Below are 17,700 nucleotides of genomic sequence, written 5' to 3' on the forward strand. Positions count from 1 at the left end.
GAACCTAATAAAACTACTCGAAAATCAAGACAGTTGACCACCGCAGGACAAAATCTGGCAGCCACTTCACAGGCAAGATTCTGCAATTAGAACTTTTCTTCCCACTGACCACAGGTGGACACCTGGCTAGCACTTCCAAGGCTCTTCTGAGAGGTTTGCAGAGCTCCCAAGGCCAGTGGATCATGGCTCAGTCAATGGTATCAGATGTGAAGTTGCTCTTCCGGCCATGGGTCCATCTGTAGTTAAACAAGATAGGCTGACTGTGCAATAATTTGCTCAATTTTGCACAGCTATGTTTAAGGATGCAACAAGAAATCTGCTTTCAGATCTCTGGGGAGCATTCAAATCAAAGACAGCAGAGATCATAAGTCCTTGAAAAAGCCATCTGGGAACTTTTGTGTGCTGACAAGTTTGCTCTTGAAGCTCACACAAACACTTGCAAGATGACAAGCAGATACCATGGACTTCTGGGTAAATTCTGCACCAAACTGTAGCCTAATGAGAAGCCGCAAGTTCTCCAAGGTCATATATCACCCACCCAAAGCAAAAACTGTACCCATCCCCCAACCACACGGTCAATGGCTTTCATGAAAAATATTACTGACACCTCCCTGACGCTGGTCCATTGATGTGCTGGTTAACAAAGAAGTAAACTAGGCAACAATTATAAAAATAGTCACCATTGGTTATGTACTGTGCATGTATGATTTTGCTGAGCTTTTAGCGTACGCTATGCAATTGATCAAAATTATTTCATGAGGCAGGGATTGATATTTCCACCTTATAGACAAGAAATAACTTGTCCCAAGACATAAAGCTTTGAAGACGCATAGCCCAGATTTGAAAGCAGGTAGGTCGGGCATGTCTACAATACTGCACCTAAGAAAACCCAACGATTCTAAAGGAATATGATTCATCATTGAAAGCTAAAATCTGTTGGGTGTTTTTAACGTCCTTTTCAGCAGTAGCGGCAAACTTCTATTCCTCCATTAAATCCCCATCAGACCTCCTCTTCTGTGTGAAGACCTCCCTACCTTCTCTAGGCTCACGTGCGTGTCCTTGTCTGAATATCCCCAAGACATTTTATGCAGAACTTCAGGATCAAAATAATCTTATTTTCATTGTAATTATTTGTATACTTGGTCCATCTCCTGTTGAAAACTGAGAATTTCTTGGGGGCAAGATCCATGTGACATAGTTAACCCTCAACAACTATTGCTGATGGATGGACAAACAGCTCAGATCCCTAAGAAGTATCATTTTTTCAATAGTGTCAGAAGTATTAGATTGAACCATTTGAAATTTAGCAATTTTTTCTAGGTCAAAAAAGAGTCAACTGTAGACACTTTTGTATAGTTCAACCTAATAATCTATTACACTGGGTGTGATTATGAAGAAATGTGGTTGGTTTTCAAACAGATGTACTAAAATTCACACACCGAATGCTTTGAAAGCCTATTGTCACACTTTATTGAGAATCTCATTTATTTTTGTAGTTCTGAAATATTTAGTCCTGCATATTTACTCAAAATCATCCGGTCTTGAGAAGTTCTTTCATTACACAAGGCCTTTGTCACCAGATGTTTGGTATGCTTAGGAGGGCAGTATTATATCATGGTTAAGAACGACATCCTAGGTGTCATCTTAGGCAAGTGAACGTCTCTGCTCCTTCCTAATCTGCAAGAGCAAAATCATAATAGTATCAGCCCCATATGGTTGTTGTAGGAACTAAATGAGGTAATGCTTAGAACAATGTTCAGGACATATTCAGAGCTCAGTGAGTATTTGCTGTTATTATAACTACTATAGGATTGGTCTATGTGGAAGGCACATGTGTTGGAATAGCAATAGAATGCATGAGTAGCCAGTAATCAAAATTAAATAAATGAGTAAAATGATCACAACAAAGACTATTTCTACCTAGATATTTCCCTGATAGAGTATGTAAATCAGGAAATTTTCCTATAGAAAATAAATTAAGAGCGCACACATTTTGCAGTGTTTTGGGTATCTGAAGCCTTGTCATTTATTGCTTGTCATTTGTTCCTCCATCAGCACTTAGATTCCTGCTGGTGTCCTTTACAACACCACAACTCTTATTGTACAAATCCAAGTCCAGCTGTGGTATTTGAAAATAATCAAGCTGGCGTCACCAATTCACTTCTTCCTTTCTTTCCCCTCAAAGTCCCTTTTTTTCAAACAGTTTTGAAATTCCATTACTAAATTTCCTCTTGCCTTTTAAATATATTACACATTATGTTATGTATTTGTGGTTGAAGATAATCACATGGATCCACTTGTTTTAAATTAAATCAGTTTAAGCTACAAAACTCTCCAAGTGTCCTGGTAAAGGCCTGCTCTGCACGCAACATGGGCAGAGCCTGGCGCCAAATAATTAGGAACTAATTTGTCAGAATTGTAATGTGCTCTTAACTTTTGCACACTATCTACCTAAATTCCTATCTAGAGATAAAGCTCAGATTCCTGGAAGCTCAACACAACCCAGTAGCAAGGGGTATATTAAAGTTAATGGGACCACTTCTAAGTTATAACCAGATACAGGACCCTTTCTTTGTGTTCCGTGTTGAGGAGTGCCCAGTTCCTAAACCAACTGCAAGTTTGGGGACAGTTAAAGAAAGAAATTAGGTCCAGTGTATCCTCTATTGCAAGTCATGAAAAGAAGGAGAAAGGACAAGCTCTACAGAGATATAAGACAGGAACCAGGGCTTCCCTGGTGGCGCAGTGGTTGAGAGTCCTCCTGCCGATGCAGGGGACACGGGTTCGTGCCCCGGTCCGGGAAGATCCCACATGCCGCAGAGTGGCTGGGCCCGTGAGCCATGGCCGCTAAGCCTGTGTGTCCGGAGCCTGTGCTCTGCAACGGGAGAGGCCACAACAGTGAGAGGCCCACGTACCGCAAAAAAAAAAAAAAACAGAAAAACACAGGAATCAATTATCAGGAGCAGAGTAGAAACAGCAACCTAAAAACAACCCCTGCCCCAACTTTATTCAAGCTCAGGTGAAAATAAAGTGTATATTTACATGTTTACATGCATAGTCACATTTTGTGTAAATGTACATAACCTTCTGTAATGCAGATAGTTGTTCAAATCCAGTATTTCAAGTTTAATTTTTAAAAAATCCTTCATGTAGGAATTCAGGTTGAATGGGTGGTAAGTATGTGGTGACTGTTATGTCACTTTCTGGGTTTTTTTTTAAAAAAATCATATTTCAAATACTTAAGAATTAAAAAAATTTAAGATAGGCAAAAATAAACACATGAACCCAAATGTGTGAAACGAGTGCAATCAGTTTGGCAGAACTCACCTGCCAAGGGAATGACACAGGAAAAGACGGAAATGCAGACTATTACGCTGTTACCTTTACATGATGAATAGTTACCAAGCCTACTGCCTGCAAGTCTATAAAAATGCAAGAAGTACAGCATTATCCACAAAACTGTGAAAGTCTTTCCCAGACACTTTCAAGACCTGAAGTGTTTGTTTTATCCTGCAAAAGAAGCCCTGGTAAAAGCCACAATTAGCTTCCAAGAAGAGGAATATGAGTTTAAGGAAACATCTCTCTGTTCTCGTGGCAGCGGCCTTAGAGGGAAATACATTTGTCAGCCACGTTTTGCACTGTTTGGGGCCCCTCAGCTTCATCCAAAGCTTTCGTGCCCTTGGGATCCTCCTCCCTGTCCACACACCCACATTATCGCTCTCATCCATCCAAGTCCACAAAAGCTCTGTGAGGAAAACAGATTCTAGGTTAGAAGAGGGAGCGTTACTCAGAAAACTAAGGTTTATCTGGTAATAATTGCATTAAAATGGTAGGAGGAGGAACATGGACATCAGTGGCTCTGAGGGAAATCATTAGGTTGAGGTCTCTGGGCATTCAGCCAGTGATTTCTTTGGACTTGGGCTGCTCAGATCAGGGTTCTTTCTCTCTAAATTGTTCCTATGCTGCTGCTTCGTTCAGAAATAAAATCTAGAGGATTGATTATAAACACTGGAAATCAAAACGTTTGCATGGGAGAAGAAAATACCATGAGCACAGTAAAAAGACAAGTGTTATTCTGGGAAAAAATTGCAACTTAAACTACAGGCAAAAATTTCAATATTCTAATACAAAAAAGTTTCTAAAAACAGAAGAAAATGTTCAACTACTTTATAGGTAAATAGGCTAGAGATATGAACAGAGTGTTCATAAAGAAAGATGTACAAATGGCCCTTAGCCACATAAAAAGTTGCTTAAACTCACTCATAATAAAATAAATGCAAATTAAAAATCTATAGAGTTACTATTCCTTATCTACCGGAATGGCAAAACAAAAACAAAAACAAAAACAACTTTGTTGGTGAAGATGTGCATAGTCATTCTTTTTTGGTAACAAAATGTGGGAATTCCCTGGTGGTCCAGTGTTTGGGACTCTGTGCTGTCACTGCTGAGGGCCCAGGTTTGGTCCCCAGTTGTGGAACTAAGATCCCACAAGCCGCTCAGTGTGGGGGAAAAAGAAAAGCAAAATGGTTCAAGCTCGAAGGAAAGGAATTTGGCAATATCTAGCAAAGTTCACACATGTTTACTCTTTGACTCATCAATCTTACTTCTGAGAATCTATACCATACATGGAGAGGCATATGAAAAGACATATTACTAGAGTAATTCAGTGCCATGTGAGTTGTAATAGCAAAGGACTGAAAACAATTCAGATGTCTATCAATAAGGAGCTGGTTGAAAAAACATTGGTATATCCACTCAGTGGACTACTATAAAGGTATAAAATATAATGAGAACACACACAAAATATATATACACATATTTTTGTATAGTAAAAAATGAACTACTATTCCAAAAAATTAGAAGGAAAACTTTTCAACTCATTCTATGCTATGAAAACCATACAAAGACATAAGAAAAGAACACTGCAGACAAGTATCTCTTATGAATATAGACACAAAAATCCTCAACAAGTAGTAGCAAACCAGCCCAACAACATATAAAAAGAATTATTCACCATGACCAAGTGGAATTTAACCCAAGAATGCAAGGTTGGCTTAACATCTGAAAACCAATTAACGTAATATAGCATATCAACAGAATATAAAACACACAAAAAACATATTATCATCTCAATAGATGTAGAAAAGCATTTGACAAAATCCAACACTATTTCATGATAAAAACATTCAACAAACTAGAAACAGAAGGAAACTTCCTCAACCTGATAAAGGGCATCTATGAAAAACCTGCAGCTAGCATCATACTTAATAGTGAAGGAATGAAGGTTTTTCCCCTAAAATGAGGAACAAGACAAGGATGTCTTCTCTTGCCACTTTCATTCAACATTGTACTGGAGATTCTAGCCAGGGCAATTAGGTAAGAAACCACCAAAAATCATCCACATTGGAAAGGAACAATGAAAACTATCTCCATTCACAGATGGCATGATCTTATACCTAGAAAATCCTAAGGAATCTACTAAAAAATATTAGAACTAATAAATGAGTTCAACAAACTTGCAAAATACAAGATCAACATGCAAAAATGCAAGGATAAAAATGTCTAAATGATTACTTCTTTTTCTTTCTTTCTCCTTTTTTTTTGGCCTTGCGGCATGTGGGATTTTAGTTCCCTGACCAGGGTTTGAACCCACAACCCCCGCATTGGAAGTGCGGCATCTTAACCACTGGACCACCAGGGAAGTCCCTAAGTGATTACTTCTGAAGGAGGAGGAGACAAGGTAGAAAGAACAGGCACAGCGGTAGATTTCTGCGATTATACTTTGCATTGTAGATGAGACAACCCGAAGCTCTGAAAATATTCTACATATTTATAAGAACAAAATTTAATTTAAAAAGATGGCTCTTAAGCACTGAAAATAAATGGGTACAAATGAACCTAACTGTGCACCACGTTGGTGGCATAACTACACATAGAAAAACTGTTTCACATGACATTAAAATGCAATAAATTCACTATCCATCCTGAGTGGAATGTACTCTGAGGACAAAAAAAATTGCGAGAATAATTTTAAAAATCATAAACTGTTTTCAGTGATCACATTGTTGGTGGCAGGGTTAGTTTTATTTTGAGACAGCTGTGTGTGTATTATGGGATAAAGTAAAAGAGTAATTATATTGTGTCATTGAAAACGAGGACTTTCCCATGGGAAAAAGGAGTAGTAGGTGATAGTTTGATGGGGATAAATCTTGGAGTCTGGAAATTGGATTGGAAGTGAGAGTTATAAACTTATAATGTGTTTTATTTTTAAAATTATAAAAGCATTTCCAATTTCTGTCCTTTAAAAAGGCCTAGAAGTAATGACTAACTCAGTAAAAATGCACACTCCTAGTGCTCAGATTGTAGTCCCTAAACATCATTTCCAACTTATACGAGTGAGAGCTGATTCTGGGCCTGCAATGGGAAATGTAAAAAAATGAGTCTGTAACATTTTGTCTTACCAGAAAGCAATAAAGTTATCAAAGACTATTGGTGTTGTTGGGTGTTGAATTTTGTCCCCCAAAAGATATGTTCAAAGCCTAACCTCTGGTACCTGTGAATATGACTTTATTTGGAAATAGGATCTCTGCAGATGTAATCAAGTTAAAATGAGGTGATACTGGAGTAGGGTGACCCCTAATCCAATGACTGATATCTGTATAAAAGTGGGAAGTTTAGACATAGCTACAGACAGGGAGAGAACACTATGTGATGGCAGAGGCAGAGACTGGAGGGATACTTCTGCAAATCAAGGAAAAGCAAGGATTGCTGGCAAGTGCCCGCAGCCAGGAAAGAGGCATGGAACAGATTTTCCCCTCAGAAGAAACCAATCCTGCTAACATCTTTATTTCAGACTTCTAACATTCAGAACTATATAATAAGTTTCTGTTGTTTTAAGCCACGCAGTGTGTGATACTTTGTTATAGCAGCCCTAGGAAACAATACAAGGGCTATGTCAGAAAGACTCAGAAGCCAACTTGAAAGGGGTGCCATTGGTCAAATATGGGCCCATTTGAGCATCCACAATGATAATAGATCCAACAAAGTAAAACAAATAAACATGTTTAAATCCATAAAATCACACTGAAATTTGGAAAATTAAAGAACTTAACTGCATAACTTGGGAAGCTGTTAGAGAACTAACTCAATATTTTGATAATATATAGGGGAAATCAAGCTTTCATTCTGCCTTTCCGATACAAACTATATCACTGGTTAACCAAAAAGTATGTGAGGGGAATTTTCTCTTTATGGAAGTATTCTAGCTAATATGTGGTAGAAGATCACCATTTTGATACTCCTAATGCATGAATGGGTCCAGACAACAATCATCAATGGCTACCAATGAAAAGAGAGACAATCGTGAGCTTTATGATTGAAACATACAGCACTATGACGTGCTCTTAGAAAAAAAATGCTAATCTGATCAAATCTCTAGATCCAACTACAATTTGAAGACAATACAAGAAACAAATAAAGTTTTTTTTAAAAAAATAGTATGGGGATGCAATCAACAAAATGAAGGACAAAATCCTACAAGAAAAATGAGTCGATCTCTTAAACAAATAAATTACAAGAAAAAACAAAAGCAAGACAGTCAGGAAACCCCTAGATTAAAAGACTCTTTAGAGACATCAACTAATTGTAGTTCATGGAATTTAATTTGAATTCTGGTTATAATAAAAAAAAAACTGAAGAAAAAATATTTATGAGATAGTTGGAGAAATTGACTGGATATAAAGGAATTATTAATAATTTCTTATAGGTGTGACAATTTATGTCTTAAGAAAATCCTTATCTTTTAGAGACAGGTATCAAAATATTTATAGATCAAAAGATAGATCTGGGATCTGCTCTAAAATAATTCAGCAGGGTCAGGGGATAGGGGTGGGAGATAGATAAAGTTAGATTGGTCATGACTTTATAATAGTTGAAGATGAAGTCATGGGAGTTTATTATACGTTTCTTTCTACTTTTGAATGTTTTTAACGCTAAAAGGTTAAGGGGAAAAAACTTTACTGAAAGAGCAAATGCTTCCAACCCCTAAAAACTCATAATTCAAAATGCTATCAAAGACCAGCTGAAAAGGCCCAGCAGACAGGGAAGCCCTGATCACGTCCTCCCGGTTTCTCCTTTTCTCCCTGTGAGAGTCCTGCCCTAACTCACAGGGCTGCAGTGGAGAGTAAGTACAGGTTGAAAGCATGTCAAATACAAAGTGCTAAGTGTTTAACAATAGTTGTTGGAAGGCAGTTCTCTTTATCTTTTTTGCTGAGTTCAGGTTCAGGGCCACATCACTCCTTCGGACTTCTGTATTTATTGCCATTGCCCAGGGCCTTTAGACACAAAGATAGATCCAGACCACTGACTGCCAGGCCCTTAGTCTGATATCTAGACCACCCACCCACTTCCCATGGCAACTTCCAGTTCAGAAAAATATTTATGGGAAGTCACCTGCTCCCAGGGTTAAAAAAAAGAAAAAAACCCAGTGGTTGAACTGAAATCATTTTCTCCCATTCCAGTTTTAAACCACTGTCCCATGTGTTGAGGGCAGAATGAGTTGAGTCATGAATGAAGAGTTACAAATCCCACAAAATAATCACATTTCATCACAGGAGGGACTTGGTTGGTAACAGACTCATCATTGCCAGAATACTTTGAAATAATGAATCACTAATGGAACAAACACCTATGGAGTTAGGCATTGTAGCTGCCAAAGCAATAATTACAATTAATATGCTCACAACACATGCAAGTCAATGGACCCCTTATTAGTGATGTCATGGGCAAGCTTGCCGGTAGCAGTTTTCATTGAGAATTAGTATAATTAGCAATAATCACAATTAAATTTGGGATCCCTGTGGACCCTCTACACAGTTTCTGACTCAGATTATGCAAGCCTATAATGTAACTTCATGTCAAGTATGATCACACCCATTTCACAGCTAATAAAATAGGTTTGGAGTTTTCTCAACATCCAGCAGGTTAATCAAGGATACCCAGAGGGGTGTCCTTCATCTGCCAGCCCACCTGAGGATTTTGCTCTTGATAGCATCTGTGACCTGGAATTTCAAAATTTATTGAAATACACATCTTTAAATAGCAAAGCTGTGCTAATTTAAAAAGTATATATAAAATGTTCTTATTCAGGGCCTTTAAGAAACAATTCCAAGCTTTCTAACAGGGCCCTGGTCTTCATTCTATGACTTATGTCTTTTTATTCCTGAGTTAGATTTTCAATGGTTGTATTCTGGGCAACATAGTTACACATCAAATAATAAATGTTTCCTTCAAAAATTAACTAGAAATGGATCACAGATCTAAATGCTAGAGCTAACATTATAAACTCTCTAGAAGAAAATATAGGAGAAAAATCCTTATGACCGTGGGTCAGGCAAAAGTTTCTTGAATAAGTAAAAGAAAGCATGGGTCCGAAAAGAAAATATTGATAAACTGGACTTCATCAAAATTTAAAAATTCTGTTCTTTAAAACATACTGTTGAGAAAATGAAAAGATAAGCCAGAGACTGGAAGAAAATATTTGCAAAACATAGTTGATAAAGGGTATATCTGGAATATATATGTATTCCAGAGACTGTCTCTGTCTCTCTCTGTCTCTCTCTTATGTGTGTGTGTATACACACATACATATATATATTACACATACATACATATATATATCATACATACATACAAATATACACATACATACTCAATAATAAGAAAAACCCAATGTTTACAAAATAGGTAAAAGAATTGGACGTTTTACCAATGAGGACATTCCCACGGCAAATAAGCACAGTAAGAGATGCTTAATGTTTGTTGGAAGAGAAATGCAAATTTAAACCACAATGAGATACCGCAACATACCTACTGGAATAGCTAAATTAAATTTAAAAGACTGATAATACCAGATTCTGGCAAGAATGCAGAGCAACTAGAAATCTAGTTTGTTGGTGGGAATGCCAAAATGATACTGCTACTTTGGAAAACAGTTAAGCCGTTTCTTATAAAGTTAAACACACACTCACCATACAACCCAGCAATCCTACTCCTGGGCATTTGTCTAAGAAGAACATGTGTCCACATAACCTGTATGCTAACATTTATAGCAAAGACCTATTCATGAATGCTTCTATCACCCTTGTTAATAGCTCCAAACTGGAAATGCCTAAACACCCATCAACTAGTGAATCGATAAATAAACTGCGGTACATCCACACAATTGTATATATTACTGATGATATATACAACAATATGGATGAATTTTGCATTATGCTAAGTGAAAGGTGGCAGACACAAAAGCCTACATTTTGTTTGATTCCATTTAGATGACATTCCAGAAAAGGTGAAACTATAGGGACAGAAATCAGATCAGCGGTTGCCAGGAAGGAGCTAGGGGTAGGGCAAGAAATGAACTGTAAAGGGGCTCAAAGGAAGCCTCTGTGGTGAAGGCAGTGTTCTAGATCTTGACTGTGGTGGCAGTTGCATAACTATGTGCATTTACAGAACTCACTGAACTCTACACTTAAAAGAGTGAATATTAAAATATGTAAATTATACCTCAATAAACCTAACCAATAAAAAGCATTCGCTGAGCAACGAATGCAGTGTGCTATGTAGGGTAGTACAGAAAAGTCAAAAAATTACAGATGCAACCTTTGTGTTCTGAGGGGTTTATTTTTTTTTTGGTAGAAGAACAAAAGTAATGTTTTTTTTTTTTTTTTAATTTAATTTTTTTGACTGCTCCAAGCCACATGTGGGATCTTAGTTCCCCCACCAGGAATTGAACCCATGACCCCTGCAGTGGAAGCACGGAGTCCTAACCATTGGACCGCCAGGGAATTCCCCAAAAGTAATGTTTAAAAGAGAGTCAACATTTCTCTTAAGGCTAGAACGTGGAAGGCCCTGAATTTTTTATGAAGGACTTGAGCCTCATAGACAATAAGTCTCCACCGAAGGACTGAAGCAGGGAGGTGATGTGTGGAAGTATCGCTTTCAGGAAGTTAAACTCGCGATAATTTAAAGGATGAGTTAGAAGAGAAGGCAATGAGAAGAGAAGGCAATGAGTTGGAAGAGAAGGCAGGAAAACAGTTTTAAAATTCCTGGATCCTTGTGAGTAAGGGGAGCTGGAATTAGAATGGTGGCTGTGGGGCTGGGAGAGGAGGGATGGACTCAGAGACAAGGCTGGCTTCACGGGCACGTGAACTCTGTGGTCACATAACTCTCGACAAGCTGACGGGTCCTGCACTTGGTTTGTGCTTGGCTATCACTGTCTTGAAATTTCTAATAATTTTATATTTGAACTTGTGTTTCATAAGTGAAGTCCAATGGGACAATGGACCACATGCATGAGTGGAGGACGTATGCATATATATGCAATCTTTAGTAGTTTTTTTTTTTTTCCTGTACGGGGCCTCTCACTGCTGTGGCCTCTCCCGCTGCGGAGCACAGGCTCCGGACGCGCAGGCGCAGCGGCCATGGCTCACGGGCCCAGCCGCTGCACGGCATGTGGGATCTTCCCGGACCAGGGCACGAACCCGTGTCCCCTGCATCGGCAGGCGGACTCTCAACCACTGCACCACCAGGGAAGCCCTATGCAATCTTTGTCCACTGCCCTTGCTACCATGTGCATAGAACATTCAAGATGCGTCATGAGCACAGAATTCCAGGAGGACCAAAATGCATGGGAGTCCAGTGAGAGGCAAACGGAATACACGTGAAGTGTGTTACTTCTGTAACTGAGTAAGTGGAGACACTAACAACCCAAGAGGCCAGGCCTCCTGTGGAAACTGGGTTAGAACGCAGATGGAAGGAAATCACGTCTAAGAAACATGACCAAGGAATTTTATCATATCCTTTCTTACCCGCGTTACTCCCCTGTATTAGCCAACATCTTATGCTGAAAATGATGACACAGAAGGACAGAGAAAGGTAGGGCAACCCATAGTTTTGTCTCCTTTACTCATCCATGTCCTTCTTTAATAGTCTTTTAAAATCCTTTACTCATCAGTGAGATGAAAGCAGAGTGTTGGTAGAATGTGTGCATATCAAAAAGTGAAATAAAAACAGGTGAATTAGTTTTGTGTAGTTTCCATGGTTCTGGTGAGAATGAAATGTGAGTGTACGGGTGAGCTATGGAAATTGAAGTGTAATTTTGGTGATTCCACATACAAGTTAAATGCTCCCATATTTGCATGTAAAACTGGCATTGCACAGTATAAAATTCATGGTCATATTTTAATTTGTAATTTTTCTTTACTTAGTATGACAGAGAATAGCAAAAGCAAAAAAACGCAACAACCAAAAAAACCAAAAAATAACCCCTATAACAATTTGAGAGTTCACAGAAGAAAGGAAAATCTTCATATTTTAGTACCATTAACAGCACTGCATTTTGAGCAAAGAGGCCTGGATTTTCCTTTTTGCACTGGGCTGCATAAATTATGTAGCCAGCCCTGACCAGAGGACATAATGTACAAAGAACCAGCAGGATTTTGTGACTCCATAAGAAGCAAGTTAGTGGTCAGATAGTATCTCCTCCTACACTTCCAGACCACAGCATCATCACATCAGGCGACAGCATAACCAAAGCCTCTGTGCAGAAATAAAGAGGCTCATTTTTACTGTACGCTCTTCTTTTTCAATTGTGGTAAAATACATATAACATAAAGTTTACCTTCTTATTTTTTTGTGGTACGCGGGCCTCTCACCGCTGTGTCCTCTCCCGTTGCAGAGCACAGGCTCCAGACACACAGGCCCAGCGGCCATGGCTCACGGGCCCAGCCGCTCCACGGCATGTGGGATCCTCCCGGACCGGGGCAAGAACCCCCGTCCCCTGCATCTGCAAGCGGACTCTCAACCACTGCGCCACCAGGGAAGCCCTTCTTAACTATTTTTAAGTGGGCAGTTCGGTAGTGTTAAGTATATTCACATTGTTGTGCAACCAACCTCCTGAACGTTTGCATCTTGCAAAACTGAAACTCTGAATCCATCACACAATAACTCTCACTCCCCCTTGCCCACCAGTCCTTGGCAACCACTATTCTACTTCCTGTCTCTGTGACTTTACTTTCGATACGTCATATAAGTGGAACCTTGCATATTTGTCTTTTTGTGACTGGCTTATTTCACTGAACATGACATCCTCAATGTTCATCCATGTTGTATCAGGTGACAAGATTTCCTTATTTTTTAAGGCTGAATACTATTCCTTTGTGTATACCACATTTTTTTTTTCCCACTCATCTGTCAATGGACAGTTGGTTTGCTTCCACCTAAAGAAGCTCATTTTAATTGCAATCAAAACTTGCCTCAATTGATTTTGACCTTGTTGCTTAATCCATCCATCTATCCACCGATTCTTTGACTTATTCCACAAAGGATTTAAGGTGATTCCCAGATAATTCCAATTAAAGAAAAGAAAAGAGAGAGATTTAGGACAAATGGAAAATGTGGGTGACAAAATAGTAAAGCAGGTCCCATTAGAAATTTGGCTGAGAAAATTTTCTAAAAACTATGCAATCACAATGTGGCTAGATTGACCTGGAACCACCGATTCTCACCCAGGGCTTTTCTAACTTTTCTGTGTCCTGGCACATATAGAAAACAGTCATATTTGCATGGCCTACAGGAGTAAAGTGATGAGGCTGCTCTCCATCAAAGGGGGCTGGCCCCAGATCACACACCATCCCCATACCCTGAGGACTGATGGAACCTGCCTCTCGGGCCTCAGTGTGACCTCCTACTGGCAGGCCAGTGGCTGCCACACACTGCTTGAGAAGCTCTGCCAACTTACCCCCTCACAGCGGCCGTGCTATAACACAAGCTTCATATTTCAATTGTTTGTAAATGACCCAAATTACAATTTCTATCTCCAGCAAAGAAACTGTGAAGCAATGGAAAACACTAGGGCTCTGGAGTTAGAACAAATGGAGCTGTTTCTCTTTCTGTCACTAGTTCTGTGACTGGACAAGTTACTTAATCTCTCTGTGTCTCAGTTTACTTGTCTATTAATAAGACTAAAAATACCTGCCTGATAGGAATGCATCGTAACTAGAGGTAATGCTTTTGGAGTACATAATACACAAAAGACCCTCAGTTGGCGCCCCCAAATACTTGTATTAATAGTAATAGAAGTACTAAGCTAGATACCGTTCTGCCTAGTGAAACAGTTCAACAGAACTTTCAGTTATTTCCTCCCTTCACTCATTGATTCATTTCTATGGAAAAATATTTATTGAGTACTTACCTTGCGCCAAACACTACCAGGTTCTGGGCGCGCACTTGGTAAGCCGAAGTGTAGTAGACTTCTAATCAGAATACTTGTCTTCTAGCCCAGGCCGTGTAACAAAGTGTCTGTGTGATTTTGGCTGAATCACTTCAACCTCCCGGGTCATTGTATTAGTCAGCTCTCACTAAGTTATGCTATAAACCAAACAACCCTAATAACTCACAGACTTAGTCAAACATTTGTTTCTTGCTCATGTAGATTGGTGGCAACTCTGCTTCATTCCAAAACCCAGACTGAAGGTGCAGCCAGGAGATGCTCTTCTCATGGGTGGGGGGGACTGAAATAAGAGGACCCCAGCCAAGCCATGCAATTGCATCTAACATTTCTGCTCTGAAGCAAATGCCACATCCACCCACATTCCATTGGCCAACACAGGTCACGTGGCCAAGCCCACAGGCAACGGGGTGGGGTGAGGGTTGGAAGGAAACAAGTAACGATGAGCCAAGAACATAATCTCTCACTGTCAGCTTTCTAATTTATAAAATGAAGATGTTAGGCTAGAGTTCTCTGTTTCCTTCCAACTCTATATTCGGTAATTCTATGATTTAAGGGAGAGAAGTATAACTATTAACTATCATTACCTGATTGAAGGGTCTGGGAGCCATGCTGCCAGAGCACCACGTTAAACACGAGATGCTTTGGACAAGGACCTATGTGATCTGGTAAGCCCAGTCACTCCTCTGCAGGGAAACACAAGGATAAAAGTAATTTTACTACACCTGCCTCTGAAACTGTTTTCCCACTTTGACCCTTTAGGTCTTTATGAACTTTACCCAGTCAGCTTTCAAAGATGTGAACTGCATGGACCCCTTGACATTCCCTAAGTAAAATAATATTAAGATTGTAATGCACTTTCGGGGAGGAGATTGTCACTTAAAAAAAAACCCAACTCTGAGAAAAAAACCCCAAAACTCTTTAGTGAATCTTTTAAAAAGGTACAAAGTTGTTTTCAACAACTGACCTTCCATAATCAATTGCTTGCAAATTTAGATTTTAATTTGCTGTCAACCCTGGAAAAGGACTGGGACAAGATAACCTTCCTCAAATAAGTTGGTCACTAGACCTATGAAATTCTGTGTTAAGCCTGTTGTCAGCCTCCAAATGTAACTTCTAAATGTCCAGGCTCCTACGGGCTCATTAATTACCAGCCTCATGTACTGTGTACCAGCTAGAAGAAAAAAATGATTTCCACTGTACTGTTACAAATGGCTATAAATACTGAGACCTATGATGTGGCAAGTATTATGCTGTGGTTTCACATTTGTGGTCTTTGCCCTTGTCATATCTCTGCAAGGTATTACCTCAATTTTCCAGATGAGCAAGCCAAGGTTCCTGGAGGTTCAATAACTTGCCTAAATACTTCAAAACAAAGCATATTTTAAAACAGTGCTACTGTGATGCCAAAGTTCAGTGCATCCTGCTGAAGAAGAAAACCAGAAAGTTCTTTTACTACCTCTGCCAGGAAGATAGAAGGCCAAACAGCTCTTTTTCTTCTTTGTATTTCCAATCACTGTTTTCCTTCCTGGAGGATGAGAGCTATTATATTCTGAAATTTCTATATGCAGGTTGCGAGAAGATGAACTGTATCTGAGAGTAAGGGACATAGGAGCCTTGCTTTGCGTGCTGGGGATGAAAGTTTGGATAAACAGGTTAACTGTAACCCTTTTCCTACATATATGGACATCAGGCCTGGTAAAAGAACAGCCTACAGATCTCCTTGGCATAAGTTTTATTTTGACTCCCCTGGGGCTGCTGGCTACACATTCAGTGGGCTGGAATGAGAGCCCCAGACCCCGGTTCTGAGTGTTCATATACGCTAATTATACGGTCTCCTTGAGGTGGGAATAAACTGAGGGCTCAACAGAAGAAAATGGCTTTTCCTTCTGGCTAATAGATGAGAAGAGTCGCCCCATCACATCAAAGGTACCCATGTTCATCCGCCTATAGTGGACTGTGGCCATTCATCTGCAATGTCACCGACAAGGCAGCCCATCCAGCCACATCTGGAAAAGTTAAGTGAGCTGCAGAGCTGACACGTGTTGGGGAATGCTTTCAGCATGGCATATTGACAACAGGCTAACACAGTTTTCTTCCCCCTATTTGCATCAAGCCTAGTAAGTTATTGGAAAGTTAAAGCTTCCGGGTTTAGGTAAGTTAATGAAAACACATCCAGACCGATATGTACTAAGGCCATCAGCAATTCTTTGAAAAGTAAGATGTGACAGGCCCAGGAGGGTTCATGAGATCCATAAAAAGGATGACCAGTCCAGGGGAAACTAGGGGGATCCATGAAGGGTTCAGCATGTATACCCTAAGAAGACAGATGCTTTTGGTACCCCTAACGCACACCACACAACTCTTTATCTCTTTACCAGACTCTGATAACCGTCTGAAGAACAGAGCATGTGATCTGTCTGAATGATAGCACAGCCACCCTAGGGATTGATCAGTAGCTTTTCTGACTGCCCGGAATGGTTTTAGTTTTCTATGTCTAAATTCTCAACAAGCCCCTCAAATCAGGAGCCGTGTCTTTGGATTTAATTTGCTTATTTTTGTAGCACTGACAGCCTTGTGCGTGATGCCACGTGGAAGGCACTCTGTAGCAAATCCTTCTTGTTCCAGTTCGGACGAGATATGACAACTCGGTACGGGGACAAGAGAAGTGGAATGATAATCCTGTGATTACTCTAATCATTCTCTTCGACAAGCTCCTCAGCTAAGGAGAAGATACTCTGTGATTCAAAAGCCTTCTCGAATGTTGTTTTCACTCACCATCCATCCATAGGTGCTTTCTATTGAAACACTGATTTTCAGAAAAGTGTCTTTTCTCCATGGAGCCCCAAACTTCATAGCATCCCTTTCCTGGTGTAGCCTCATGAGAATCTGAGGAAACAAATGGAGGTATGTGGCTGGGGAAGAGAGCAAAAGAAATTCCTGTGCTTTGCTACAAAAGCTTTGGATGGCGTGTAGCTCCATGGTGCATTTGGTTCGTGTACAGGTCCCTCTTAAATAAGATCCTTGCTCAGCCTCTGATCTCCCCATTCTCTTCCCGATGCTCTGTGCCTCCCATCAGGAAAGAGTCGTTTGAAGAAACTTTGCCATGGCCTACCTCAGCCCCATGGGAACTAGTGAGGCCACTTTCAGAGGTGAAAACTCAATTTAGGGATTGGCTCTTTGCACCAAATCAAGAAAGGGAGGTGTGATGAGAAGCCTGGGAAGGCAAGACCTTCCCTTCTGCACCCATGGAGAGAAGATTCTTTTTAGAAAAGCTCTATCTGATCGACTTTCTTTTTCTAGAGAACTGTTGGGAATCACAGCTACCTGATGGGAGCAACAATTGTCTGGAGGCTCACGGGAGTAGAAAGTGGCAAAACTAGAATTCAAATCCAGATCTCCTAACCTGGTTCTCCAGT

The sequence above is a fragment of the Phocoena phocoena genome, chromosome 3, assembly GCF_963924675.1.
Source record: "Phocoena phocoena chromosome 3, mPhoPho1.1, whole genome shotgun sequence".
NCBI lineage: Eukaryota > Metazoa > Chordata > Mammalia > Artiodactyla > Phocoenidae > Phocoena > Phocoena phocoena.